This window comes from Castor canadensis, chromosome 10 (genome assembly GCF_047511655.1).
Source record: "Castor canadensis chromosome 10, mCasCan1.hap1v2, whole genome shotgun sequence".
In the NCBI taxonomy this organism is placed as follows: domain Eukaryota; kingdom Metazoa; phylum Chordata; class Mammalia; order Rodentia; family Castoridae; genus Castor; species Castor canadensis.
The window spans coordinates 138,307,972-138,334,993 of NC_133395.1; the positions used below are offsets into that span (position 1 = coordinate 138,307,972).

Consider the following 27,022-nt stretch of genomic DNA (forward strand, 5'->3'; position numbering starts at 1 on the left):
TAAACTAATCCATCTGAATTTTAAAAGTAAGAAAGAAAGAACTCTTAGAATCACAGTTTCAGTATATAATGTAAATGGAATGATGATGAAGGAACAATATAACTACACATGAGGTGGGAAAGAAATTTGAAAGTGTGCAAGAATATTATTTCATCTTTTATAATCTGAAGTCTAAAAGTCTCACTTGTAACTGATACTTCAAATAATTGAGATTTGGGTATATTTTAAGGTACACAGTACTAAGAAGTCTCATAAAAATATCTCCTAAGCCATTTAAATGCAATTAGAAATATATTCATCGATTATTGGATGAGTGTCTACAAATAAGAGATTACTTATATTAAATCATGTTATATGTATAAAATTAGACACTTAAAATGATCTAAACATGAAAATATGTTTCAAAAACATAGTAAGTTACCCAACCCTTATACAACAAAGAAATATCCAAAACACAAGAAAAAAGCAATAAAAGAAAAAAATATGAGTCCCGAACATACATACATTTTATCTTTAATGTAAATGGGATAGTCCCACTTATCAGCAGGTGATACATTCCAAGACCCCCAAGAGCAGACACCTGAAACCACAGTCTTTTATGTTCTGAATTTTATCTACAGGTACATACCTATCATAAAGTTTAATTTGTAAATTAGACATAGTAAGAGAAAAACTCATAATCAGACAAACAGTGATAAAATATTGTGTTATAAAAGGTTATGTAAAAGTGGTCTCTCTCAATGTGTTGTAGCATGCATACTAATGGGTGGGTAGCAGAAACAGTGGATTTGCTGGGCAGAGAGATGATTTATGTCCTGGTCAGAGTCGGACGGATAGTGTGAGATGTTACCAGGTATTCAGTATAACTTTTTAAAAAAATATACAGATTATTTCTGTGATTTTTCTACTTAATACTTTTGGACTGTGGGTGTAAGGCTGGTAAAAGAAACCAGAGAATGTGAGAATGTGAAGCTTTCAATCAGGTACGCTTCTTGAAGCCGTATTGCAAAGCAAAAATCAAGTATTTCTGCATTTATGTGGTTAATTTAAAGCAACGATTAAAATACAAGGACTGGGACAGCATACCGAGCCAACATAAAACTTATGGGTTGTGCTGGTAACATAGACAAAGAAATGAGGACAAACAGCAGTGAATGTGATAAAGATGTGGGTTGGACCAGGCGCTGGTGGCTCCCGCCTGTAATCCTAGTGACTCAGAGGCAGAGATCAAGAGGATCACAGTTCAAAGCCAGCCCGGGCATATAGTTTTGCGAGATCCTATCTTGAAAAAACCCATCACAAAAAAAATGTCGGCGGAGTGGCTCAAAGTGAGGGCCCTGAGTTCAAGCCCCAGAACCATACACACAAAAAAAGGTGTTGTGGGTTGGATTATGGTTCTTAAGGATATCTCATCAAGTTCAAACTCCCAGTGCTGGTGATCATGACCTCATTTGGAAATAGAAACTTACAGGCATAAATAAGTTAAAATGGGTTAATATCCACAAGGGTGAGCTCTGGCGTTTTTTTTTTTTTTTTTTCATTTTCTGTTTTTTCTTGGTGGTACTAGGGTTTGAACTCAGGGTCTTGCACTGGCTAGCCAGGCACTCTACCACTTGAACATGCCTTGATTCTTTTTTGCTTTTAGTTATTTCTCACAGAGTCTTGTGCTTTTTTGCCTGAGGCTTTCCTATACCCCTATGTAGCTGGGATTGCAGGCATGTACCCATGCTTAGCTTATTGGTTGAGATGGGATTTCACTAACTTTTTGCTGGGACTAGCCCAAATTATGATCCTCCTGATCTCTGCCTCCCATGAAGCTGGGATTACAGTAATGTACCACCATGCCCAGTCAAAGACTAGTATTCATATAGCAGGGAAATTGGGAAAAAGACCCACACAGAGGGAAGATAAATATATGAAGGAGAGAAACTGAAGTTTCCATGCCACAATCTGAGGAATACCAAGAGATGATGAAACTGCCAGCAGTTAGGAAGACGCAGGAGAGCTCCTCCCTAGGGTCTTAAGAGAGAGAGACAGAGATGTCCTCACCCACAGGTGACATGGAATTTCTAGCCTCCGAAGCTGGAAGACAATATACTTCTCTTGTGCTAAGTAGCCAGGTTTGTGATCCCTTCTTATGTCAGCCTAAACAAATTAATACAGAAGGGAAACAAAATTACAATTAATATTTTATTTAATGTTTAGATTAAATTAAAAATTAATACAATTGAATATTTTAAAAGTTATAATTTGGTTTGTATTAATTCACATTCATGAGCTATTCATTAGATATGAATTAATGTTTGTTCATAAACAAAAAATTACTGTAAATCAATTGAAAATTAGACAAGAAACTTTGGCCATAGGAGACACTTGCTTGTTTATCTATCTCAGGCCATGGAAGTCTAGAAAAGATAAGTAAAAAAAAAAACACTAAACAGCACCTGGATGAAACAGCTCTAATTTTAATAGTTTTAAAATGATATCTGGAAAGAAAATGTACATAATTTTCCAGTGCTGATGCAGTATGCATTTAAAAATAAATTCCATAATATAAAAATATTAGGGCCATAATATTTAATCCAAAAAGAATGAAAGAAGAAATTAATGATATGTATTAGAAATCATGCAACCCACTGGTAAAATGAGCACACTGTCTTAATTTGGGATGTGAAAAGAAATAAAGCATCACTTAGAAAGTACTAAATAATGAAACTTATACAACTAAAAGTGCTCAGAGAAAAAAACCTGCAACCTTATTCACAATTGTAAACAATAAGAATGAAAGACAGTAGGTTAACAAATGTGTATGCAAGTATGTATTTCCCCAAAGCCTGTCTTCATCTTAATGGAAAAATACTATAACTTTTCATTGAAGTTAGGAAGAAAACAAGGATGTCCAGTGTTATAAATATAAATGTGGTATAAAAAGTAGAAAGAGCATCACACCACCATTATTCATAGAACAAGGCACAGAACACTGAAAACACAGGAAACTCTGTGTTAAGATACTAAGTAAAAGAAGATGGACAAATTAATGCACAAAGATCAACAACCTCCTATGTACAAATAACTGTATTTGTAAGAGTCAGAAAAGATTCTGTTTCTATCAGAAAGACAATTAGTAAGTCAAAAGCTATTGAAGTCATACTTTTTGAAGAAACTGTAGAAGTTATTAAAATCCCTAAGAACAGGAGAGGGAAGGTAAAAGAAGGAAGTTAAGTTCCTGGTGTTGAAGCAGAACTGTTGAACTCCATCCATTTGCATAGATCACTTAATAAATCCTCCAAATAATATATACCCACGATCTATCTAATTCAGAGGCACTGGTAGATCTTGATTTAATTTGATATTCTGTTTCTTTGTTTTAGAACAGTTTGAATATTTACTAACAAATTGCAGTTTCCCTTAAAATTTTATCATGGACATTTTCATTCACTCAACAAATATTGACTTAAACTCTGTTGTATGCAAGATTGGAATATTTGTAGAGAAGATCATGGAAAAAGGAATTATTTATAAATTTGTTCTACAGAGCTTTGTAAGAGTCTGATATTTTAATACAATGCTAAACATTTATTTACATTCATATTCAACTTAGATTTATTGAATCACAGGCATGAGTAGAAAAAATAAATTGTCTATGGTCACTGACAGTCAACAAGTTAGATCTATATGAAGGAATAATTACAAAACAATGCAGCAGGTGGATTTATAGGAGGATTTCCATGATCCAAGATGAAAAACACATAACTATCCAGAGAGTGAGAAAACTTGATGTATATAGAAACTCTCGGTCTGAAGAGATGGGTTGAATTTAATTAAGACAAATAAAGAGAATGTCCCATAATGGTAGAGCCCAATGTTTGAAACTTAGCTGAATGATCATAGGAAAGCTACTTAACCTCTGTTTGAAATGGTAATAATACCTATAGTCCATATCACTCTGGATTTATCAAGGTTTAAAGGAAATAGAACAGTTTTTTGAGTTTAGTAATTGTAGTACAAACATAAGCTGTTATTTTTATTAGTTGGGGGAAGAGGAGGGAAGGGAAAGAACCTTGTAGATAGAAGAGTGGTATGAAGACGACATGAAGGCAGGAGAAACAACCCTGTACAAGATGTAGTTAAAGTGGGAAATTAATGAGATAAAGTTGACGAGGTAGGCAGAGCCTAGAGCATGGTGTCTTTGAATGTCATATTTGTGGACTTGGCAGTATTCCTCATGTGGGGTTATTGTCTGCAGGGGAATGGCATGTCAGACTCAGCCTTCTGATCTATCACTCTGGAAGTCTGTGTTGGAAAAGACTGACATTGGAAAGCATTATAGTAATAGAGGCAAGAAATGATAAAGTTCGGAACTAGAAGAATGATAATACAGAAAAAGAGAAGCAAGACATTTAATCTAATAGGAAATATTATCAAGTCAGAGTGGGCAATTGATTATATATTGTGGAGAGAGAGAAGGGGAAGCCATGGGTCACATTGATTCTCACTTGAAATGGAATTTTTTATGGTTATCAGAAAGAAGGAACGTGCCAATGGCATATTCACAACCCTTCTCCCAATTTTTTTGAGCTCCAGGCCCTCTCTTTACACAGCTAATCCTTTCAACTCACTGAAATGCCCATCTGGTTGAGCATTATGGAGAATAGGGAAATGTGAGAATCTCTCCTGGCAAATTATGCCTTCTCTGTGTTGATGTGAATGTGCCCTTAAATCGCCCTTAAATTTCCTCTCTATTCTTGAGAACGGTTTGGGAGCTGAAGAAGGCTATAATAATTTAATCTAACGTAAATTCACAAAATGGAAGTGACAGGACCAAGTTTCCTCTCATAGTATTCTAAATGTTCACATCTCATTTCTGGGTGCCATTGAATCTTTATCCATTAAAGGAATATCAGAATCTTAAAAATCTAGTAATTTTCCTCTTACTTGATTTGATATGGCATTCTGAAGAGATATGGGACATTTTCCTTCCCTGCTTTTACACATTTGTATTCCATATAGATGCTTTCGAGGTCTTAGTTGCTGAATCTGCATTGTCAGGATGAAATTGTGGGCCTTTTGATTTAAAGTAAGAGCTTCATTATTCTCAGCTGTGTCGTTTGGTGCCTGTAACTCTGCTGCCTGAAAAAAAAAAGAAAACACCATCAGGATTCATTAAAGTAAACAAAACTCTCTTAAAATTTAGTTTCTTTCTGAGACAATCGGAAAAGTAGCTGGAAGGGTACAAAGAAATCTAAGGAGGATTCATAAGCTAAGTAGGGGGAGGAGAAGAGAATTGAATAAGTGTACACTTTTCTTCTAAAAACTGTCTCATGCCAGCATTTTGGAAATTTCTAATAAATTCAGAGAACAAACCCCTGTTTCCTTCCCATAGAAGAAGAGTTCAGATTAAAGACATTGATGCAATTTTCTCTTTCAGTTTGTTTACTTTATATTTCATAAACTTGAAATGAGTGCTTATTCATACATTTGTGTCTTCACTCTTTATACACTCTCTATAGATAGATCAAATTTAGTACAGAAAAGAAGGTAGGCATACATCATATACAACAATACCAGAGAAATCAGGCTTTGAATTAAAAAATATTGCCATTCCCAAAATATGATCTTACCTATTAAATTGCCTCAGTGTAAATGAGAGAATGAGAGAAGGAGGCTGGGAATTTTATAAAGAAAATAGGTTCATGTACCTCACATTTTTGGAGGCTTAATCGCCTGGCACCAACATTATCATGGCAGAGAGAGGGCTAAGAACCAATCTTGCTGTTTTTATAACAACCCTCTCGAGAGAACTAATTCAAGAACACATGCAAACGACTTTCATGTCTTCTGATGACATGTTCCTAATGACCAAGCAACTTCCTATTTGGCCCCACCTCTTAAACTTCCCACCATCTCTTAATATATCTACAATGAATCCAACATATGAATCTTTGTTGGACAAATCACATCCAAACCATACAGGAGGAAACCTAAGGTGTATATCTTCTAAAGTGCAAGATATATAGCACTGGTGATAAACTAATACGTGTACAATGTTAACACAGAATTCAATTACATGGAAATACGTAGTAAGGAAAGTTTCTCTGTGTTAATTATCTTTCAGTGCTTCTAATTACTTCAAGGCTGTGGAGCTTGGGGCTGACTTTTAGATGCTCACAGGGACTGAATGTTTGCGTCTCCTCCCATCAACATTCAGGAACATTATCTCAGTAGCTTCAGGTTGTACATGGTGGGGATATTTTGCATTATAGACATTAGAAAATGCTACAAGTCACTTTTCATTCTCTTTACACCGTGACCTCATACCATTAATGGAAGGAGATGGTCTTAGTTTGGTCCTATTCTGGGGTCTTCAGTGCCTCAGTTATCCATGCTAACCTCTTTTCTTTTAAACTATCAGAGATGAGCTTGAGTTTCCTTTGTGAGTAGACCCTCTTAACACCATTTTCCTTTTCTTGCCTTCACTTTTAGAGTATCTTTGTATCATGTGTATTGGTTTTGTTTTTACAGTAATGATATGAAGTGTCTGTTTTCAATATATTTATTTAAATTGACACAATAAAAAGAACAAACTCAGTTAAAAATTAATACAGATGGTGCATAAATAAGGGAAGAATCAAGGAAGTGGTTCTTGGGGACACATTGTTCTGGACAGTTTTGCAGCATTTATTACTGAACAGCAAATAGGTATTCCTTCTGAGCCACAAGTTCTGCCCTGATAAGCTAGCCTGGGGAGTAAGGGATGGTTTCAGAGAAATAACTTCATTCATCCTCTCTCTCTCTCCATCCCCCCACCCTGATGCAAGTTGCTGTGAAAACTAAAATGGAGATTTCCTTTTCTTTCTCTTGAGTGGTTGACTCATTATCTGAGGTGAGTCCAAAGCTGTCTGCATTAAATGTAAAACTCTCCTTCTAACTCACTTACTAGGTCCCTGGATGTCTTCCCAGGGTTCATGTTGTAAGGACTGGGTAAAAGATTGGTGGTTGAGGAGGACAGAAATGTTAGAGATGTTGTATCTTCAGAGCTTTTGTTTGTGGTTCATTTTATTATTTGCATTTATTTAGAGATAAGCAAATAGCAAATAGCATGGGGCTTGCGATGAGACTGTGTGAGTATATGTGTTATCACTCTAATCTTTTTTTTTTCATTTTTCTTTTATTATTCATATGTGCATACAAGGCTTGGTTCATTTCTCACCCCTGCCCCCACCCCCTCCCTTACCACCCACTCCGCCCCCTCCCTCTCCCCCCCACTCAATACCCAGCAGAAACTATTTTGCCCTTATTTCTAATTTTGTTGTAGAGAGAGTATAAGCAATAATAGGAAGGAACAAGGGTTTTTGCTGGTTGAGATAAGGATAGCTATATAGGGCATTGACTCACATTGATTTCCTGTGCATGGGTGTTACCTTCTAGGTTAATTCTTTTTGATCTAACCTTTTCTCTAGTACCTGTTCCCCTTTTCCTATTGGCCTCAGTTGCTTTAAGGTATCTGCTTTAGTTTCTCTGCGTTAAGGGCAACAAACGCTAGCTTGTTTTTTAGGTGTCTTACCTATCCTCACCCCTCCCTTGTGTGCTCTCGCTTTTATCATGTGCTCATAGTCCAATCCCCTTGTTGTGTTTGCCCTTGATCTAATGTCCACATATGAGGGAGAACATACGATTTTTGGTTTTTTGAGCCAGGCTAACCTCACTCAGAATGATGTTCTCCAATTCCATCCATTTACCAGCGAATGATAACATTTCGTTCTTCTTCATGGCTGCATAAAATTCCATTGTGTATAGATACCACATTTTCTTAATCCATTCATCAGTGGTGGGGCATCTTGGCTGTTTCCATAACTTGGCTATTGTGAATAGTGCCGCAATAAACATGGATGTATCACTCTAATCTTGACTTTGATGCTTCCCTTTGCCCATGTTATTGATATGTAAGATACATAAACAAAACCAACTGCCTCTCATAACTTACCCAACAGCTGATTTATACTGTACTGCAGTCTCCTACTCACCCGAGCATCGGTCTTCTGGCAAAAAAAGTGCTATTTAATCCCATTTCTGATTGTCATTCTTTTCAAACACAACACTTCTGTGAAGATACAAAGGTGAAAAGGTTGTGGCATATAGTTTTAATGTTTTCCAGTGTCCAACATGTAGAAGTCAGAAATTTGTTATTCCTCATTTTTGTAGACTTTTTTCTTCCTTGTTCAGCCTTCTAAACAAGCCCAGAATTGAGAAATAAAATAATATTAGAATTGTTGAAATAGAGGATAAGATTAAACTACTGCTTGAATGATTTTTAGTAGGCAGTAAGTTTTGCTCAAACGTTTCATCTTGATTTCCATTTGCTCTTTTTTTTTTTTTAGTGAAAATGATAGTAAGGTTTATTAGGAAAAGAAGACATTTTCAATAAACTGAAAGGGGATCATCTCTAGAGAGAAGGAGAATGACCTGCTCTTTTCTTAAGGAATACCTAACCCTTATTAAGTAATAGAAAGTAACATGTAGTCACCTCCATACTTTCATGCCTCTTCTTCTTCTTATGAACAGAAACATGGATGTGTAATGTAGGTGATGGGAGTTGGAAAAGGGCAGAATGGTTGGCTCAACACCTTCTCTTCCTTGTTTCCCAAGAAGACATTCTGTGAAGCAGGGGAAGAAATTAAGTCATCTCCCCCATGTACCACTGGCCAGGAAGCTGCAGCTGGACTCAATGTGACAGTGTGATAACCAGAACACACCTAGCTTGAGAGAAGGAGGGGAGGGCACAGCCTTGCAGGCAGGGTGTCAGCCATCCCTACTGTAAGCCAAGGCCACGCAGTGCTGCACTTGCACGCAGCACCTGAGAAGTCAGGTTCTAGTGCCTTCGGCTCCATTTGTTGTTCATATTAAAATAAATCTGTATTGACAGGAGCTGAGTCACCACTCAGGCATGAGATGTCACATCCTTTTTCAAATCCAATTTGCTATTATGGTGACAATTACTCATGTAGAAAATGCCTGTTGTCCCTGCTTAGCAGACAGCTAAGCATGAGGGTTTGGATGTGTGTGTGTGTATACATAACAGAAATGTAATCCATTTGCTTTCCTACCATCCTATCTCCCATGATCCTGTTTTTAACAAGAAAAAATTAGCTTTCTAAATAAATATTTTATGATAAAAAGCTTCAAAAATATTAATATAGGGAAACCCCTAGTAGTCATAATTTCCAGACACCTACTATTTTTTCTAAAGCATTATCCAAAGTTCAAAGTTGGGGGATTTTATTTAGGAAGGAGGGAGAGAGGGAAGGAAGGTATGGAAAAATGTTAATGCAATTTCATACTTTGTCAGGTGCAATATATTTCTGAAAGAATATTAAGAAGTCATCCATTACTCCTTTTATAAAAGGGAACACTGTGACCCCAAACAGAAAGTGGATGGCTCATGGTCACACAGTTCTTTGTAGACATTGGACTAGAATCTATGTTTTTATCCTGTGGACATTTTGCTACTTCATTATGTAAACCAAAAATTTATTGTCATCAATGAAACACAGTCACTGTAAATATTTATTTATGATGAGGAAAATCTATTCTCTTTTACTTTATGGACTTTTCACAAATGAACTCAGAATCAAAACATATATTGAAAGCTTCTGGTACTCAGACACATGTTCAAATGAATTCATATACAAGTTTCTGGTCAACCTCTGAACTTACTAATGTTGTACCAAGTGTGAACTTGAAGGAGCAAATTCAATCTGTAAGGGATTGGGCTCAAATTCTCACTCTTTACATCTTTGAGGAACAGTCAGAGAAGTACTAAAGATGAGTAGGTCTGAACAGGATATTTTCAGAGCCATATACCACTTCTTTATGTACCTGGAATTTTCCAAAGCCTAGAGGCAACTTGCTTGTAACAACTATTGTCACCGAATCAACAATGTCAGGCAAGATTGGTGACCCTTCTCTGGGTTTTCATAGTATCCTATGCCTAAATCTGATTATTGTGTTGAACTAGAGTATAAATTCCTTGAAGATGTCCCAATTCCAACTAAGACACAAGGTAAAGTTCAGGCAGTGTTGATAAAATGACTATCTGTAAACATCTACCCCAATATAAAATGACTCCCTGTTATCATTATGTCATTATCAAAGACAGATAATTGTACATCCTAGTGTGATCGCGCAGCATCCATTTTTAAATTAAATAATGTAATTTCAAGCTTCCTGAGATCCAAATCTCTGTTTGGATAAGGAACATGGGCTTGTGCCTGGTTATATGTGTTTAAAGCCACATTCCCAAGGTAACAAAAGACCTAGGTTCTAGTCCCCCAACAATCAGTTTTGTTATCCAAAATCAGCTGCTTTTCCCCGTCAAGCTTCAGTGCTTTCACATGTAAAAATAGAGAAATTCATTGTGTTTTTGCAACACTGGTATGAAATAGAATACAAATATTTCATTATGGCAGTTAACATACATGAAACTCTTAACCGTATGCCAGATTCTTTATAGGGTGTTTTGGTTTCTTTTGCATTGTTGTGACAAAATGCTTTACATAATTTAAAGGTGGAACGGTTTATTTGGCTTGTGGTTTCAGAGGGTTCCATCCATGGTTGCTTGGTCCTATACACTTGAGCAGAACATCATGGTGGTGAAGAATGTTCTTCTTGGCAAACAGAAAACAGAGAAAGGTAATACAAGAAGGGCAAAATGTGGCTCCCAAGAACACCCCCACACACAAAGGCCTTCTTCCTCCAATTTGCTTCCCCAATCATGATAATCAAAACTGTCTTTAGACATTACCAAAAGTCTCCTTGGGAGCAAAATTGTTTCCATGGAAATCTACTGGTTTTTTAGCCATTCTAACTATGTAACTCCATGTTCAAGGGGAAGTCATTCCTGAAAAGATGGTCCCAGTCTTCACTTGGAAAATATTTTACTTAGTGTTTCTCAAAGATTTAAGGGCAGTAGAGATGCCCAGGGAGCTTGTGAAAACACACATCACTGGCCCTTGCATAATCTTTACTAAGTTTGTGATTGACATAGTCTGGGTCGGGGCCCAAGACTCTGCCTTTCGAACACATTTCTTAAAGTTTTAAACACTAGTGATTCTGCTGATCTAGGGACCAGACTCAGGGAGTCATTGTCAAACACTGCTGAGCAGGTCTGTCTCCTGTCTGCTGGTTAGGCACCTGTACAGCAGGGTCACACTTTGGTGTTCCTACAGCTCTGGGCTTTGCCAGTAGTGTGTTCTCATTAAGGTGAAGAAAGTAACCTGTGAGTCTACAGCTGCCTTGCCAAGGTTAAAGGGATTTGCAGAAGTGGAGTACCATTCATAAAGCAACAGGATTTACAAAGCTGGGAGCTAGGCAGAAACAGTTGTGTTTGCAGAAGCATTTTGACAAGAGAGCTAAATGAGATACCTCCAGTGCCTGTGAATTCATCGTGATTCAAACAAAGGACTGTTTGTACATTGTTCTGTCATCATGGCATATCAAGGAAGTTGATGGATAAAGGGACATATTAATGAGAGTCTAAGTGACAATATGAAATGAAATCAACGGTCTCTAAGCGACTTCTTTTGCTTGATACTGGGAAGGCATCTATTCTCATCATCATAGATTAGCAGGACCGCTAAGCTTTTCAAGGACTGCTTTAATTTTACAAGACTGTCTTCTGGGCCATTTCTACACTGATACTGGGAGAGAATTTGGAGAGGCCCATTTGGTAGAGTCAAAAGGGGAGAATTTATATCTTTCCTAAGTTCTTCCCCACCTATTACCTTTTGTAATTCCTGCATAACCCTTTGCAGATAAGCAATGGAAGAGTTTTCCCCATGTTTTACAAGGAAAAAAAAAGAAACTGAGGCACAGCATCTTTAGTTAAGGGTAAAAGTAAACTTAAATAAAATACAGCCACTTAGAAAGGTGAGAAAAGATTTTCCTTCATTCTTCACACCAGGCCCCTCTAAAAGACACAAAGCACCAATGTTAAGTGCTTCTGAAAGTTTAGTTAAGTCACCCCTGCCATCTGTCACTTGTTCCCCCACTTAGTTCTCTTACTAAAACCCTGGTGTGCTTGTCCTCATCCTCTACATCTGCAGAACTGGTGCTGTTCTTCAGATCTTTGCTTTAATGTCATCTGTGATCGATATGTATCTCCCTATTCACTTTATCTATGGAGCTAAACACAAGCCAATATTAACTTGTGGAGTGTTTATTTATTGCTGGTCTTGTCTTATTGCAATGTCAAGTTCTCAAGAGAAGGGGTATCCTTTGACTTATCTGCCCTTATACTGATAGCATCTTAGCACTGTCTTTAAGTAAAACAGATACTTGGTGCATATTTGTTGAATAAATGCATTCATTGTTTTTAAATTGAGTTACTGTCATGAACGAGGCACCAATGAAAATACGTAAACACACTTACTATTTCAAAGAATGTGATCCTTGAAAACTTGGGCAAGGAGAAAGGATCAATCTTTATATTCCTCTTGCTGTGCCTTACTTTTTTTGGGTTTTTTTGGGCATTACTGGAGTTTGAGCTCAGGGTTTGGCACTTACTAGGCAAGTGCTCTGCCCTCTGAGCCCTTTGTGCTTTTTTAGGTAGTTTCCCGATAGAGTCTTGTGTTTTTGGCCTGGGGCCAGCTTCAGATGATCCTACTGGGTATGCACCCCTTATACCTTGGATTCAGATGTGTGCCACCACACCAGCTTCATGCTTAAGATAGAGTCTTGCTGACTTTTGGCCAGGGCTTGCCTCAAACTGCAATCATGCCGATATCAGCCCCTCAATTAACAGGCATTCGAGGTCTTAGCCACTGCATCTAGCTAAATATTGGTTTATAATTTTATTTTATTTTATTTTATTTTTTAATATTTTTTTATTCATGTGTGCATACAATGTTTGGGTCATTTCTTCCCCCTCCCCCATCCCCTCCCTTATCCTCCCTGCCCCCTCTCTCTCTTCCCCCCACCCCCTCACTACCCAGCAGAAACTATTTTCCCCTTATCTCTAATTTTGTTGTAGAGAGAGTATAAGCAATAATAGGAAGGACCAAGGGTTTTTGCTGGCTGAGATAAGGATAGCTATACAGGGAGTTGACTCACATTGATTTCCTGTGCGTGGGTGTTACCTTCTAGGTTAATTCTTCTTGATCTAACCTTTTCTCTAGTTCCTGGTCCCCTTCTCCTATTGACCCTAGTTGCTCTAAATTATCTGCTTTAGTTTCTCTGTGTTAAGGGCAACAAATGCTAGCTAGTTTTTTAGGTGTCTTACCTATCCTCATCCCTCCCTTGTGTGCTCTTGCTTTATCATGTGATCAAAGTTCAATCCCCTTGTTGTGTTTGCCCTTGATCTAATGTCCACATATGAGGGAGAACATACGATTTTTGGTCTTTTGTGCCAGGCTAACCTCACTCAGAATGATGTTCTCCAATTCAATCCATTTACCAGCAAATGATAACATTTTCTTCTTCTTCATGGCTGCATAAAATTCCATTGTGTATAGATACCACATTTTCTTGACCCATTCGTCAGTAGTGGGACATCTTGGCTCTTTCCATAACTTGGCTATTGTGAATAGTGCTGCAATAAACATGGGTGTGCAGGTGCCTCTGGTGTAACCTGTGTCATGGTCTTTTGGGTATATCCCCAAGAGTGGTATTGCTGGATCAAATGGTAGATCAATGTCTAGCTTTTTAAGTAGTCTCCAAATTTTTTTCCAGAGTGGTTGTACTAGTCTACATCATCCCCACCAACAGTGTAAGAGGGTTCCTTTTTCCCCACATCCTCGCCAACACCTGTTGTTAGTGGTGTTTCTAATGATGACTATTCTAACAGGGGTGAAGTGGAATCTTAGTGTGGTTTTAATTTGCATTTCCTTTATTGCTAGAGATGGTGAGCATTTTTTCATGTGTTTTCTGGCCATTTGAATTTCTTCTTTTGAGAAATTTCTGTTTAGTTCACTTGCCCATTTCTTTATTGGTTCATTAGTTTTGGGAGAATTTAGTTTTTTAAGTTCACTATAATTCTGGTTATCAGTCCTTTGTCTGATGGGTAGCTGGCAAATATTTTCTCCCACTCTGTGGGTGTTCTCTTCAGTTTAGAGCCCATTTCTTTTGTTGAGCAGAAGCTTTTTAGTTTTATGAGGTCCCATTTATCTATGCTATCTCTTAGTTGCTGTGTTGCTGGGGTTCCATTGAGAAAGTTCTTACCTATACCTACTAATTCCAGAGTATTTCCTACTCTTTCCTGTACCAGCTTTAGAGTTTGGGGTCTGATATTAAGATCCTTGATCCATTTTGAGTTAATATTGGTATAGGGTGGTATACATGGATTTAGTTTCAGTTTTTTGCAGACTGGTAACCAGTTTTCCTAGCAGTTTTTGTTGAAGAGGCTGTCTTTTCTCCATCATATATTTTTAGCTCCTTTGTCAAAGACAAGTTGGTTATAGTTGTGTAGCTTCATATCTGGGTCCTCTATTCTGTTCCACTGGTCTTCATGTCTGTTTTTGTGCCAGTACCATGCTGTTTTTATTGTTATTGCTTTGTAATACAGTTTGAAGTCAGGTATTGTGATACCTCCTGCATTGTTCTTTTGACTGAGTATTGCCTTGGCTATTCCTGGCTTCTTGTGTTTCCATATAAATTTAATGGTAGATTTTTCAATATCCTTAATGAATGTCATTGGAATTTTGATGGGAATTGCATTAAACATGTAGATTACTTTTGGGAGTATCGACATTTTTACTATGTTGATTCTACCAATCCATGAGCATGGGAGATCTCTCCACTTTCTATAGTCTTCCTCAATCTCTTTCTTCAGAAGTGTATAGTTTTCCTTGTAGAGGTCTTTCACATCTTTTGTTAGGTTTACACCTAGGTATTTGATTTTTTTTTGAGGCTATTGTAAATGGAATTATTTTCATGTATTCTTTTTCAGTTTGCTCATTGTTAGTGTATAGAAATGCTAATGATTTTTCTATGTTGATTTTATATCCTGCTACCTTGCTGTAGCTATTGATGATGTCTAGGAGCTTCTGAGTAGAGTTTTTTGGGTCTTTAAGGTATAGGATCTTGTCATCTGCAAATAGGGATAATTTGACAGTTTCTTTATCTATTTGTATTCCTTTTATTCCTTTTTCTTGCCTAATAGCTCTGGCTAGGAATTCCAGTACTATGTTAAATAGGAGTGAAGATAGTGGGCATCCTTGTCTAATTCCTGATTTTAGAGGGAATGGTTTAAGTTTTTCTCTGTTAAGTATAATGCTGGCTTTAGGTTTGTCATATATAGCTTTTATAATGTTGAGGAACTTTCCTTTTATTCCTAGTTTTCTTAGAGCTTTTATCATGAAATGGTGTTGGATCTTATCAAAGACTTTTTCTGCATCTATTGAGATGATCATATTATTTTTGTCTTTGCTTCTGTTAATGTGGTTTATTATGTTTATTGATTTTCATATGTTGAGCCACCCCTGCATCCCTGGAATGAAGCCTACTTGGTCATGGTGAATGATCTTTTTGATGTGTTGTTGAATTCGGTTTGCCATTATTTTATTGAGGATTTTTGCATCAATGTTCATTAAGGAGATTGGCCTATAGTTCTCCTTTTTGGAGGTGTCTTTGCCTGGTTTTGGGATAGGCTTCATAAAAATCTGTTAGGCAGTTTTCCTTCCCTTTCTATTTCATGGAACAGTTTAAGGAGGATTGCTATCAGTTCTTCTTTAAAGGTCTGATAGAATTCAGCAGAGAATCCATCAGGTCCTGGACTTTTCTTTTTGGGGAGACTCTTGATTGCTGCTTCAATTTCATTTTGTTTTATAGGTCTATTCAGGTGATTAATATCCTCTTGGTTCAGTTTTGGATGATCATATGTATCTAGAAATCTGTTCATTTCTTTAAGATTTTTAAATTTATTTGAATATAGTTCTCAAGTAGTCTCTGATGATTTCCTGGACATCCATGGTATTTGTTGTTACCTCCCCTTTTGCATTCCTGATTCTACTCATTTGGGTTTTTTCTCTCCTCATTTTAGTCAGGTTTGCTAGGGAGGGGTCTGTCGATCTTGTTTATTTTTTCCAAGAACCAACTTTTTGTTTCATTGATTCTTTGTATGGTTTTTTGGTTTCTATTTCATTGATTTCAGCTCTTATATTTATTATTTCTCTCCTTTTTGTTTTGGGATTTGCTTGTTCTTATTTTTCTAGGAGTTTGAGATGTATCATTAGGTTATTGATTTGGGATCTTTCAGTCTTTTTAATATATGCACTCATGGCTATAAACTTTCCTCGCAGGACTGCCTTTGCTGTGTCCCATAGGTTCCAGTAGGTTGTTTTTTTCATTTTTATTTACTTCCAGGAACTTTTCAATTTCCTCTTTTATTTCATCAATGACCCATTTTTCATTAGTAATGAGTTATTCAGTTTCCAGCTGTTTGCATGGTTTTTGTCTTTACTTTTATTGTTGAGTTCTAGTTTTATTGCATTGTGATCAGATAGTATGCACGGTATAATTTCTATTTTCTTATATTTGCTGAGGCTTGCTTTGTGCCCTAGGATATGATCTATTTAGGAGAAGGCTCCATGGGCTGCTGAGAAGAATGTATATTGTGTAGAACTTGGATAAAATGTTCTGTAGACATCAAGTAGGTCCATTTGATCTATTGTATATTTTAGATCTAGGATTTCTTTATTGATGTTTTGTTTGGATGACCAATCTATTGATGATAATGGGGTGTTGAAGTCTCCCACAACCACTGTGTTGGAGTTAATATATACTTTTAGGTTTTTCATGGTATGTTTGATGAAATTGGGTGCGTTGACATTGGTTGCATATAGGTTGATAATTATTATTTCCTTTGGTCTATTTCCCATTTCATTAGTATGGAATGTCCTTCTTTAACTGATTTCATCAACGTAGGTTCGAAGTCTACTTTGTCAGAGATAAGTATTGCTACTCCTGCCTGTTTTCGGGGGCAAGCTTGGTAAATCTTCCAGCTTTTCATCCTAAGCCTATGCTTATTTCTGTCAGTGATATGCTTCTCCTGTAAGCAAAATATTGTTGGATCTTCCTTTTTAATCCAGTTTGTCAAATGTTGCCTTTGGGTGGGGGAATTAAGTCCGTTAACATTAAGTGTTAGTACTGATAGGTATGTGGTGATTCCTGTCATTTAGTTGTCTTAGTTGTTTGAAGGTTTGATTGTGTGTACCTAACTTGATGTTACTCTCTACTTTCTTGCTTTTTCTTTTCCTGTGGTTTGGTGCTGCCTGTCTTTTCATGGTTAAGTTGGGTTTCACTTTCTGTGTGCAGAATCCCTTGAAGAATCTTTTGTAGTGGTGGCTTTGTGGTCACATATTGTTTTAGTTTCTGCTTATCATGGAAGACTTTTATTGCTCCATCTATTTTAAATGATAGTTTTGCTGGGTAAACTATCCTGGGGTTGAAGTTTTTTTCATTCAGTGCCCGGAAGATTTCACCCCACGCTCTTCTTGCTTTTAATGTTTCTGTTGAGAAGTCTGCTGTGATTTTGAACGGTTTACCTTTGTATGTTACTTGTTTTTTCTCTGTTACAGCCTTCACTATTCTTTCCCTAGTTTCTGTACTTGTAGTTTTAATGTTGATATGACATGGCGTAGTTCTATTTTGATCTGGTCTGTTTGGTTTTCTGGAGGCCTCTTGCATCTGTATGGGAATATCTTTCTCTGGATTTGGGAAATTTTCCGTTATTATTTTGTTGAATATATTACGCATTCCCTTTGCTTGCACCTCTTCTCCTTCTTCGATGCCCATGATTCTCAAGTTTGGTCTTTTGATGGAGTCAGTGAGTTCTTGCATTTTCTTTTTACATGTCTTGAATTGTTTAACTAATAGTTCTTTGGTTTTTCCTTTAATTACCATTTCATCTTCAAGTTCTGAAATTCTGTCTTCTGTTTGTTCTGTTTTGCTGGATTGGCCTTCCGTTTTGTTTTGCAATTCTGTTTCAGTCTTTTTTCTGAAGTTTTCCATATCCTGAGTCCCTTCCTCTTTAATGTTGTCTATTTTTGTCCTGAGTTCATTTCTCCATTTATTCATTGTGTTCTCTGTTTCACTTTGGTGTTTATACAGTGCTTCTACAATTTCTTTTATTTCTTCTTTTGCTTTTTCAAATTCTCTATTTTTGTTGTCTTGGAATTTCTTGAGTGTCTCCTGTACATTTTGGTTGACCATATCCAGTATCATCTCTATAAAATTCTCATTGAGTACCTGTAGTATTTCTCCTTTTAAATTGTTCTTGTGGGCTTCATTGGGTTCTTTGGCATAGTTTATTTCCACTTTGTTGAAGTCTGGATCTGAGTATCTGTTTTCTTCATTTCCCTCTCGTTCCTGTACTAATTTTTTGCTGTGGGGAAACTGGTTTCCCTGTTTTTTCTGTTTTCCCGTCATTTCCCTTGGCGTTGTTATTGTCCCTGTACTGTGTGCAATTAAGTATTTTCTAGCTTGTAATAATAACAATGGTGATATTTAGAATGGAAGGGTGAGAGGAGGTGGAAAGCAAAGAAGTTAAAGAAAAAGGGAAAAAACAAACAGAAAAAAACCAAACCAAACAAATAACAAAAAAAGTTTCAAAGATATAAACAGGGATAGATAGTATACAAGTCAACAGTAAGCTGAACAGGTATTAGAGAGACAGACAGAGGATTGAAAATAAATAAATACATAATAACAATAAAAATGAAAAATAAATAAATGAAAAAAATATATAAAAATCTCCAAGTTCAAATGCAATAAAGTTTCAGTCCTAATAATTTTGGTGTTTGTCCCTCAGCCTCAAATCCTGGAGATGGTGTCTCAGAAGTAGTTCTATCATTGTCTCAACAAAGGGGAACAAAAACTAAACAAAACGGCACAAAACAAAAAAAAACCCACAAAGTGTCCCAATTTCAAATGCAATACAGTTTTAGTAAGTTTTTCAGCATGCAAGTGTAGTTCGGTTGTTGTCTCATCAAAGGGAGAGAGAAAAAAAAAAAAACAGTCCAGAGACAGTTCTGTGAATGGCTATCTGAGCTGTGGCTCACCTGCCCACTGCTGTCAGCCTGCTGTTGCTGGAGGCTTTATTTATGCAGATATCAGGGGTGAGCTTAACACTCACCTGGCCGTGCAGGCTTTGTTTACTTAGAGTTCTTCTGTGCATGAACCTCTGCTACAAGCTTTCCCCTTTCCAAGCACACTGGGGGAGGTGACACTGCACCAGCTTTCTCAGGCCAGCGTGCTTATTTACAGTTCATGTGGGCAGTAGGTCTTCCCCCACTCCTGTGGAGTTTTCCTCCCGCCGCCGCTTTTACAACCTTTCCTGCTCCTGGTTGCTGGGCGTGTGCCACCACTCCTGCTTTCTCCGGCTGGCTTGTTGTGAGGGATTTCCCCTCCCCCACCTTTTCAGTGCTCAGGGTGCCCTGCCCTCTTTGCTATGTGTCTTTTTTTTTTTTGTTATTGCTTATTATTCAGTTTCTCTTTTTCCCTGGGTGGGGGTCAGTCTGTCCAGGGGGCTATGCTTATCTGGCCCAGGGTTGTCTGTGGGAGTACCATGTACCACTTAGCTCACCTTATGTTCCGTGTCTTCCCAAGCTGTCTGGGTGCTGGAGTCTGGTGGCAGCACAGGGGTCCTCCTGGTTTCTCCGTTTAATGTGAAGTGGAGATACTATGTGCAGGCTGGAGGTGTGGAGGAGTCAAAGTTTTGCCTCTTCTGGGTAGTTTTTCCTGTAAGGTGTATCTCTAGCATCTCTCCAATATTTCACTATAGGAGGCATGCTTTCTGCTTCCTCCCTCTAGCCACCATCTTGGAATTGCCCAGTTTATAATTTTATAATCATAATAATTATGATTGTGCAGTAACGATAGAGATTTCAGTAACCAATAACATCAGTAAATATAGTAAGAAGCAACAGAGACTAATAATTACCAGAATAGACTATGGAGCCAAATAATTTGGCTCATTTCCTGGCTCTGCCATTTACTACCTGTGTGTCTTTGGGTTAACTACTTAACTTCTCCACATCTATTTCCTCATCCTAAAGTAGAGAGGATCTTTGTTCCAATGACTTAGTAAGTTGATACATGTAAAATGCATAAAGAGGTACTTCATTTCTATTAAGCACAGAATAAATGTAAATAGCAATTATTATATAAGGCCATGAATGAGAGATTCCATTCAAAATCAAATTCCATGTAAACCAAGTTGCTCAATTTCAGGAGATGACCCCAGAAAAATTCATGAACATTATTGAGAAATATAAGGTCTGAAGGCTGGGAATGTCTTACATTTAAATGTTAAGCTGTCATATTTTATCTTCATCTCCAAATCTGTAGATTATATATTGAGAAAACATTTCCATTTCAAGGTAAGCAGACTGAATTTAGGAAGTGAATACCTTTTGTGTGACGTCACATTATAAGGCACAAAGCCACCTTTGATCATCTTTGCTGAAAGGGTGAGGAATGATTCCATGACTGCTTCATTTAAATGGACTCCAGATATTTCAGCACAACTCCAACAGTCATGAGATTGACAAGGGCTCCTAGGTGTGTTGTAAATACTTCCTGATCAACAATAACATCTGGCTCAAAGGGTCACACTAGAATCACTCAGCATCACGACGGCTCAGAGGTGAAATCAAGGTCGAAACCCAACATCTAAGCCCAAAGTAATCAAACATTTTAAAGAGAAGGTGCACCATCAAGATCGGTCAGTACAAACAAACAGTTCTATATGAACAACTTCCCTACAAAAAGAGCAAAAATCTTTTTTATATCTTACTTTATTTCTTTAAGGCATCACTCTTATGGGAGAATGTTTGGTTCACTGACTAAAACTTATGCATCCTGGGAAGAAGCTAACACTAGTAGTAATAACTTAGGTGATAAAACACAGTAACATTGCATCTGAAATTGGTGTCTTCTCATTCAGCAGAAAGTAAGTTCGGTAACCTTAATTCTGCGCATAAAATATCTGTCATTGTTTAAGTATTCCTCAAACAGTTTTGCAGATTGTTGTAGAAGTCATCGTGCTGTCACACGAGCATTTAATCTCATTTATCTTCTCTTTATAGGGCAAACCACTAGCTGTTTCTGCTTTCTCATTACCAGACCTTTTACAATTATCGCCAAAAAGAATAGCCATCTGACTGCTCTGCTGTAATTTTGCTGCTTCTTCCTTTATTGCAGTGCTTGATCTCATTCTTACTCCTGTGAAATTCAGACTGTCAGTTTGCATCTTTTGGGTAGTCTATTAACCTGACGATGACATTTTTCTCTCAATTCCAGCTAGAATTGCATCACCTACCAATCAGACTCCCAAATGTCCTCTTCTCTTGCTCATAAAAAGTCATATACTTGCCAGATGCTGGTGGCTCCTGCCTTTAATGCTAGCTACACAGGAGGCAGAGACCAGGAGGATTGCAGTTCAAGGCCAGCCCAGGCAAATAGTTCTTGAGACCCTATCTCTTCCCAAAATAACCAGAGCAAAATAGACCAGAGGTGTGGCTCAAGTGGTAGAGTGCCTGCTTTGCAAGTGTGAAGCCCTGATTTCAAACCCCAGTTTGACCAAATAAAAAGAAAGAAAATCCTATACTCTATACTTGTTCCTTCTATAATAATTTATTTCTAATTTAGTAATGGATTTAAATTTTTTAATTAGCACTTGTATATTTCCTCTCATTTTTTCTTTCTTGAGGTAATGGAGTTTGAACTCAGAGTCTCACACACACACGAGGCAAGTCCTCTATTGCTTGAGCCACACCTGTTAGGTTGCTATCATTATTATTGTTCTTGACTTTTTTTGTGGTACTGAGTTTGAACTCTGGGCTTCATGCCTGCTAGGAAGTTGTTTTACCACATGAGCCATGCTCCTAGCCTTTTTCATTAGAGTGTTGCTTTTTTTCTTTTTTTGTCCAGCCAGCCTAGGCTGTGATCTTCCTATTTTATGCTTCCTGCTGTTGCTGGGATGGGATGGCAGGTGTGTGCCACCACACCCAGCACTTTTCCATGGAGATGGGGGTCTCACAAACTTTTTTGCCCAGGTTGGCCTGGAACTGCATCCTCTCCATCTAAGCCACCCAAGTAGCTAGGATTACAGGCATAAGCCACTGGCATGGGCTAGTTTATTTTTCACATAAAGTCTTGGTTTCTGCCTGGGCCATCTGGTCCTGTGCTCTTCCTACCTATGCCTCCTGTATAGGTAGGAATATAGAGGCACACCACCATTTCAGACTTGTTTGTTGACAGGGGGACTCTCACTTTGTGCTGGTGATATGCTCAAACTGCAATTCTCCTTATTTCTTTGTCTCAAGAAGCTGTGACTATAGGCATGAGACACTGTGCCTGGACAACGCTCATGTTTTTCAAATGCAAAATATAAAAGTATAAATTCTTGCCATAGAAAGATACCAAAGACCTAGAGTTAACTGAAAAGAAAAGCTATAAAGCATGAACCCATCATGGAGAATATGATTCCAGTTTTTTAATTAAATAAAATGCTTATAAAATTACCAAGAATATATCAGCCTATCCATTGATTATCTCTTAGGCATGAGATGTTAGGAAATCTTCAGTATTTATGTATTTTATTTTTATACAATTTATTTTTTGGTGTCCACTCATTTTATTATCACTTGAGAACAACAGGAACTTATTTTCTATTGACCAAGGAAGAAATCTGTCTGTTTTTTTTTTTTTGAGAGAAAGGAGATAACTTTGAGATATGTTATGTTGATTTAATGGTCATAATTGCCTAGTACAGATTGTGTGTAAGTGAATAGAAAAAAAGACAGGATTCAACAGTTAAGGTGCTTGACATTAATCTAGAGAATTTAGTCAAAGATTCAAAATGTCATAAACTACTGTTTATTAAAAAAAATTGGACTCTTATAATCAGTGGTAGACGTCTTCTTGGCATGGAAATGACCCTTTGAATTATAAAATCTGAATGTATTTTACAGCTGACATTCTAGAGAGGAGGCAGACTGCCAACAAATGGACAGACTGCTTATACCCAGCACTGATAAGTATTATAGAGGAACGTGAAGAAGGGTGAGAGGAGGGAGGGAAACTGAGCAGTGAAGTTTCACTGAGGGGCAAATGAGAGGCTTCTCTGTGTATGTGAGTTTTTAGCAGAATTGTGTGAAACAAGAGGGCACCTGTACAGCACGCTCAGCAAAAAGTGAGAAAACTGCCGGTGCAAATGCCCAGTGGTAGATATGTGAGGAGCATTTGAAGAGCTCCCAACCCCAGGGTTGTGGGCAGATTGATGAAAATCAAAAAGTGATAGAGTGGGAAGCTAAGACAGAGAGAGAGTGAGATGGTAGGCAAATCATATTGGTCAAGTTAAGGATCTTCAGTTTTGTAACAATTACTAGAAGAAAATTTGAGTGAGATGGGGTGTAATTTTCTTCCTTGCATTATAAATGGACTATTCTGGCCCTTCTGCAGAGAACAGTGTTGGAGAACAAGAAGTGGAAAAGATGGCCTATGGCCCATGACCCAAATCTAGCTCACTGCCCGTTTCTCTACTGCCTAAGAGCTAGGAATGCTTTTTACATGCATAAATGTTTGTGTAAGTACTCATATAATACCCTGACATTGCCTCTTGGCTGGCACAGCTTAAAGCATTTGCCATCTAACTCCACAGGGAAACACTTGCTTAGGCAGAGATGTCAGGCCACAGGCCCATGCAAATTAATCATTTCTCCATGAAAATTTCTATTCTGGAAAGAAGAAGGAAACGATGATTGGAAGGTGGAAAGATGGGCAAGACGTGGAAAGCGAGAAGTAGCTGAACTCAGTACCAAGTGACAAGAACTGCTTATGGATCCAATGTAGCACATAAAAGAGAGGAGTCAAGGATGACCCCAGGAGAGTTGGTCTGGCTGGATGGTGAGCTCATTGCTGTGCTGGTGATGAGTAGGAAATTAAAGTTGGGTGGGGTAAGGAGAATCAAGAATATGTTGTTTTGGATGCAAATTCTTGTTTTGGAATCAAAAGTATGTTGTTTCCTATCAGATATCCAAATAAGTATGTGTAATGAATGCCAAGAAGGTGATGCTGAAATTCAGAAGAAGGGTGACAGATGCATGGTGGGGTTTGTATATGAATAATACTAGTAAGCATAACAAAGGTGATAATAACAACAATAATAACTCCCTGTATGTTAGCTAGGATCATGGGTCATGCAACCTGTCTAACCTCCACTGCAAGGATGAAGAGACCCAGCTGCTGTGCTGCTCTCTTCTGCCTTGTTGAATCAAAGCATCACCTCCCATGGGCTCCTCCATGAACTGGCTATGAGAACACAGCAGGGATTCTAAGGCAGGTGGGACTCACTGGTGGCTGACCAGGACCAGGACTCATCAGCCTTGATGAAGCATCCTGAGGTTGCACAGCAGTTCAGGCCCAATCCCCTCCACCTTCTCTCCCTTTCTCCTTTCATAAGAGGCAGGCCTGCAGCATATTCTGAGCGCTGCACTCTCCCAGGCTTACTTAGGTTCCTTTGGTGTGTCTCACACAGACATTTCTGCTAATTAAATCCTTGCACATTTAATCTCATCTCTTTGTCACCTGAAGTACCTGAACTATATGTAGCAGTTGAAATATATATAATCTCATGCAATCCCATTGAAGGCCATTAAAAGTACTCTTAAACGAGGAAGTTTATTATCCCAGACCAGGGAACTAGTGACTGTAGAAGTGAAGGGATTGTTGTAGTCTTCTGCTCTTATTTAACAAACTATGAAAGCTTGATGTTGTCAGAAAGAGGTGATAGGACTAAACTAAGGCGTAAACTTACAGCTTTCTACCTGGGCACATGTGTTCTCCAATACACTGTGGTGGCGGTTTTCAGCAATGTTCAGAGACATCCATTGTTCTCGCAAGCAGGCGGAGGATGCCATTGACGTTTAGTGGGCAGAGGCCAGAGATGCTACTGACCATCCTACAATGCACAGCACAGCTCCAGAATCAAAGAATTAGCCAACATCAAACATCAGTAATACAGAGATGGAGAAAGTTGTGTTCTACCTAGAAGAAGAAGCAGAGCCTCAGGATTTAAATGAGCCACAGGAGAATCCAAATTCAGGCATAAAAGTACAAATTGCACAGGCTCATTCTTAGTGTCTAAGTAAGCAAGGAGTCAAAATTATTTTAACACATGTTTGTGAAATTCCAACTCTGTGAAAGATCTCAAAATCTGAAAAGCCAAAGACATTGAGAGCTACAAAAATAATAATTACTTTGGACTAATTTCAAATTAATTGACTTTTAGGTAGAAGATACCATTTCAGCACTGCCTGAAAAATAATAACTGTGTATGTGCCTGGAAAAATGTGTATATGAATAGATTGTCTCTTGGGTATAAGATTTTAGAGAATCATATATATTTATGTACTAAATATAAATAATTGAGCATGACCATATATATACTATATGCATATATATATACACATACACACACATATAGTATGTATATTTGTGCTCAGTTATGTCCTAGGAATTCATATTAAGCATTTTATTTTTAAACTCACTTTAAAATTGAAAAAACTGAGGCTTTGATCAAGAAGACACTTGAACTAGAATACAATCCTGATTTGAAACCTGAGTTAGCATTGTGCTATGATTTTATTCTAGAATATCTCTGAGGGATCTGAGTAAGGACTTGGTTAGCTGGATTTTCTCCACATTTTAAGAGCTTCTGCTAATAGGGCAGAAGCAAACAGTTGGTAACTAGCTGATAACTATCCATTACTTTGATTTCTGTTTATGTCACTATTTTCTTCCACTTTTTTAGTTCACAATCCTAGGCAGGTCCTATAGATGAGTTTAGGGTTTTACTAAAACAAACAACCATAAGGAAATAAGAAAGAAAAAAACAAAACTCCAGTTCTTTTCCTTGTTTTCACATATATGTGTTGCACGGTCTATAGAAATGTGAACAATATGATGCTATGATTTGAGATAAGCTAGAGTGTGAGAAAAGTAGCATCATATTGATTAAATTTACATTGTTGTGAGATTTTTGCTACAAGAAGAATGCAGATGGGCAATTGATGTCACTTCCATTTTCAAGTGTCAGTTACTTAAGAACAACTTCATGTTTAATCTATCATTTTCATATAGATATACATTTTATTGACTGAATCTACATTTTAGAGTTCTATGAAAACATCATTTTCTACAGAAAATAGTCTCTCTAGAGGGTTCCAATCAGAACAATAAGCAATGCCTTCTTACAGTGTTTGTATCATATTTCTATCATATTTCCATGGGAGAGAGCACTGCATTGACACAAAATCCTGCCAGAACTTTCTTAGAGAACTTGGGCCATTTGATAAAAATCAATATTCAAGCAGCAAGGGAAATACTTTATCCATTTCTTCCTGGGCACATTTCCCTTATTACATTATAACTTAATTCCCTTGGATGGGTTCTGTTGGCTGTTGTACAATTAAATTCCTGTGCACATTTCTTGGAAAAACATACTGCTTAGTCCAATGCATTTAGATATATGATATTTTTTCAGGCTACTTTTTTCACTTCAGAGAAGAAAACTAAGGAATGGAGGCCAGTCAGTTCTGCAGAAGGCCAAAAGTGTTCTAAAGAAAATTTACTATAGATTGTGTATTTATGAAGATACCGCCAGGACTGGCGATGATAACAACATGGTGCTAAGATTTGTTCAGCACGCTATGCTGTTCATTTCATTTTCACTAAGCCCTTGAAACACACATATACAAGAGTAGTACATTTCTCAATTTATAAATAAGGAAACACATACATTATGAAAGGAAAAACCTTTTCAGCTCCTAAGTGGCCTACCTAGGTTACAAACCAAGGTAGTCTGACTTCAGATCTGAAGCCTTGACCAAATACCACTGCAAGTGAGCCCAACCTTTGCCTGCTGAACTTGATGCTGACATCTTAATAAATAACCAGGAAAAAATACATATACTGTACTAATTATGTGCAATTAAAAATTCCATACATTAAGGTATAGTATATAGGA

At 37.5% G+C, this 27,022-nt stretch overlaps 1 long non-coding RNA gene across 3 annotated transcripts in view; it reads right to left on the reverse strand.

The window, feature by feature from the left end:
• Positions 1-427: 427 nt before the first annotated feature.
• The window catches only part of LOC141411537 (uncharacterized), a 39,110-nt gene continuing 12,515 nt past the window's right edge, over positions 428-27,022 (reverse strand). For 2 of the 3 annotated variants that reach the window (XR_012436368.1, XR_012436370.1), the window contains 4 exons: positions 8,525-8,654; positions 8,025-8,101; positions 4,936-5,130; positions 428-2,145 (listed from right to left, as the gene is read on the reverse strand). This is a non-coding gene — a long non-coding RNA (uncharacterized lncRNA). Of the gene's footprint in view, positions 2,146-4,935; positions 5,131-8,024; positions 8,102-8,524; positions 8,655-24,811; positions 25,361-27,022 lie in introns of those variants that run through there. The other variant, XR_012436369.1, reaches the window with a different exon arrangement.